Below are 4,654 nucleotides of genomic sequence, written 5' to 3'. Positions count from 1 at the left end.
TGAGCAGTGTGCCTCAAGTTCAGTTTGTTAATGTTTGTTTAAGCAAAGAGTTATTCTAAATCAGACAGAAGCAGAACATTTCACAGTACTGAATTATATACTTCTCTTTATCCTTGATTACTTACTATTCTATTAAATTTATGATCGGTATTAATACAAATTTGTTTTGATTACTTAAATTATATTGTAACACTTATTTTAAAATTATTGAATAAAAAGAGAACAAGGGAGATTATACCCTATAAAACAGTAATAAAATAATACAGTTATTAGCGAGAGATGCTGAAAAGAGATTAACTCCTACAAGAATGTCTGTGCCGTAAAAGGAAGACACAGAGAGGGTGCATGAGAAGAGAATCCGTGACCTGACGAAGGAAATCGAAAAGAAGGCATCGTAGCTATATCGGATTTTCTCCAGACATTCGCTCAGTTTTAGAGACCCGTATAGTCGCGACATCCATCGGTATCAACTATCATGCGATCCCTCACCTTCCCAAAGGAAAGATGATCTTATTAACCCAACGTTTTCATTCCCAAAAGAGAAAACGTCAAAGGATGCGTTCTATAATGATATAACATTATACATAAGTACATTTCGTTTTCAATAGTTACAAATACTGCATAACCCCGTGCAGTAAAAATAGACTTATAACAGAAAACGAATCCTCATACTACAAATTACTAGATTTTGATACTACGTTAAACATACATTCATTAATACATAAGTTATTTAATACAAGATAATTTAAATGAAAAATGTGTATGGGCTTTATACCCCTTGATTTTCCTCAAGATAAATATACTAAGTTGCTACGCCCCAGTACTGTTACCCCGAACCAGGATACTTTTGAATTTATTTTATATTTCAAATCACGACTTATAAGTAAGTCCATTTTGAGTTCAATTGAGTTTTATTAGTTACTTTTGTTTTTCTTATTTTAAGTTTTCATTTAAACTTTTAATACTCACGAACACTATAATTCGATATTTAAAAAATGCTTGTCTTAATAATACAAAACTGTTGACGTAGATATAACTCTAGCAAAAAGAAAGCGTTAATTGCTAATAGTGAGACGCGAACATTATTTCTATCATTTGTAATCGTAATACATGTAATAGCGGAGACTTCAAAGGGCGTTGAAGTGCTTCGGAAGATCTGATGATATCATATTTATCTCTACTGTTATGTAGAACAGTGTGGGTTTATTTATTTTGTTTTATCGCAGAAATAAAGCAACGATTTGAATTGAACATTAATATTTCTTTACCTTGTCTATTCATAACATATTTTTATTTAAATTATCAGAGCGTATACTAATTCATTATGCGTTCTGAATTGTAATTTTATTGAAGTTGTAGGAACAATAAAATATATTGTCCTCAATGAGTACTTTCTTTATAACTTAAACTTTATTCCGCTTTGTTGAATGAACCAATGACTCTACATCGCATGCCACGTTAATCGACAAGTCACAGTCGGCTGCACACTGCCCGTGTTAGGGACTCGAACAATGCTTAAAGCATTGTCAATGTCAATAGCAGACGTGATCACTTAACATTTCGATCTTCTAATTTTTTATAGCTCTGAACAATGACGCCTTACCACTTATATGTAACTCCCCCTATCCTTGATAAACGTAACAAACGTTTGCACACCATCGTGATTAAAAAAAAACCTTCTTTCCTCTTAAAAAATTTCGAACTTATTCCAACTATTTTGATTGCACTGTAAGAGTATGTACATCATCATCACCCTACCCTTATCCCAATTTTATTTGGGGTCGACGAAGCATGTCTTTTCCATCCATACTTCTCTGTCGGACGTCAACTCACAAGTAACATTATTTCTAACCACATTTTTTTACATAATCCTTCCATCGTTTCTTTGGTCGTCCTCTACCTCTATATCCATCTACATCCGTGCTCAAGACCTTCCTTACAATATGGTCCTCATTCCTCCCCATAATATGTCCACACCATACAAATAAGAGTATGTAGACGTGTTAAAATAATATCTTACATACGCGCGACCACGATGTTTACCTAGTACGCGTATTACAAACACATAACATGCCTGAAAACTAGCGTTTGAGTTGCTTTAAACCCACGGTCTTGTATGTACGGTTACGTCAGTATTATAATACGTTATTCTGAATAAATGTATACTAAAAAAAATTACTTCTTATGATTCAGTCCAATTTAAGCAATATTATTCATTTCGTATCAGAATCAGGATGTAATTGGATAACATTTAAAGAATAAGATCAGGTTATGTTGTAATCGAATTAAATCACAGAAATATACTTTTTACAGTTCCATTCACATAAAATAAATTTTAATATACTGAAGTTAATTATTATCAATCAAAAATTAAACTTCACACTGTTGCAATTAAGATTAAAGTAGATTGTTTGATATATTTAAAAAAATATATTTGTTTTGGTATTGATTACATTAAAGTGTCAATATTAAGTTTCACTATTTTTATGTTTTAGTGATTCGATTACATCGAAACTTGATAAATTATTTGGAACATTTTTATACAGATTAATGAACAGCGAAGGCAGTCAGTTGATTATCGGTCGCGTTAATATAATATTGTTTTTTTAATGTTAATCATTAATAGTTTTTTTGCATATAATTGCATACATTTTTGTACACATAAAGAGTAAAATCTGGAAGTTTAAAGGTTTTGCACCGTTTAACAGCCTTTTTGTTTCGCCTGCCTATATTATAAAAAAGTACCTAGTCACCACTGTCCATTAGTGCCACAAGAGTTTTAAATACTCTTAATTCCTTACATCTCCAATGAGCCACTAACCTTGATACTTCATTGTGTACATAACTCAGTATTTATATAAAAAATAATTTATACTTTAATGTATCTGTAACACAAAATGTAAAGTCAATGTAATATACTTCGGGATCGGAGATGTTATTGTTCGATGTGCCTGGAATTGCACTGGTTCACTCACCCTTAAAACTGGAACATAGCAGTACAGAGTATCACTGTCTGCCGGTGGAATAATTGCTGAGTGGGTGGTACCCACACAGACTGTCTGGGTGAGGATGACATGAATAAGCAAAGGAGACAGACACGAAAAAAAAGCGACAAATACATTGTTTAAGTGACAAAGGCGTACACGAAGTCTTATTTTATCTGGCTAATGTTGTATGCATACACGGTAGTTTTCAGATAGTATTCATTTATTCAAAGTCTTTTGCCCTCTACACCGTCATTCTCTACTTCTGTGTACCTATATGCGTAGTGTTTTGTTTACTATTATGTATAGTAAGACACTAATTAGATGTAGCATCGGAAAATGCAATGGAATGAAAATAATTTAATAACCTTCCTATTAAATAACCATCTGACGCTATTCGTCGCTATAGATTCACGCGTCAGAGAAATAAAGTGCATGTAAATCGACGCATCAAATTGACGAATATATTAGGTCATATGATATTACAAGTTATTACGTTTGTGCAAAGATCATATTCACGTGAGAAATAAATATTGATAATTTGGGATAGCGTACTCAATTCGGATGTGATCGGTTTTACGAATTTTGCCGATGCGACATCTTAGTTGTGTCGTAATATACTTGAATGAAAAACTATTTTCTCTATATTTATTTATTGGCTTTAGTTTACTATAAATTCTTTAAAAATATATAAATTCCGATGCATCTTATCAACCAGAGAATCGTGTGAAATGAATTTAATTATTTCTTTAATCAAAACACATAAAATACGGAACCCTTTCCATACTTTACAATAGTATTAATAAGTTATTAGTTTACAGGACCCTATATCACTGCGTCAAAGTGATGACACTTTTTTTTTATTATCTTATTTATGGAATGTTTCATACCCACATATGAAATTGTCACAACTAACACATTTCAATTCAATTTATTCAGTTATGGTCAATTTAAATTATATAATGGATTTGATCAATTGTTTGTTGGACGGGTTATCCCATTAAATTGGTTAATTTAGAAAATAGTTCCACTCGATTGAGCGTTTTATTACATCTCGTGTTACTTCAAGAACGATATAATTTATATTTCTGTTCAATATTATAGAGTATTTACAAATGGGAGCTGGAATTGAATGGTGATATATCGCAAATTTTGAAATTTTTTTTATTTAAAAGGTTCAAACATATTTATTACAAGTAAATATATGAGATGATATGGGCGACCTAGTTATTTGAAGTAGATATTAAATCCTTATGTGTTTTATGCTAAGCATAATAAAATCGTTTGTTGTTGCTTTTTTTCTAAATAGTAGGCAATGAACAATACTGATCTATCATTATTTTATTACAGTATTGTACAAATAAATAATTCACAGTTTTTGTAATACATAAAAATATACATATTTGTGGATTTTAGCGCAAATTTAAAGTGTATGTTTATAATCGCAAACTCTTGCGATTGTATTCTTTACTATAATATCTATTTTTTTCATTACTAATAGTGTTTTCTGGATTGATATCTGTTATATGTAAAGAGCCTTCATCAAGGCATAATAATTATAATCATGTCTCTCATAACTTAAGTCGCGATGTAAGAGTTTTATCAAGTTAAAATAAGTAAATTCGCTTGACGAATATGCGTAATAATATTAACTTACTTTAAAAAAAAGT

Source organism: Vanessa cardui, chromosome 6 (genome assembly GCF_905220365.1).
Source record: "Vanessa cardui chromosome 6, ilVanCard2.1, whole genome shotgun sequence".
NCBI classification, from domain to species: Eukaryota; Metazoa; Arthropoda; class Insecta; order Lepidoptera; family Nymphalidae; genus Vanessa; species Vanessa cardui.
This window is presented reverse-complemented; position numbering follows the sequence as displayed.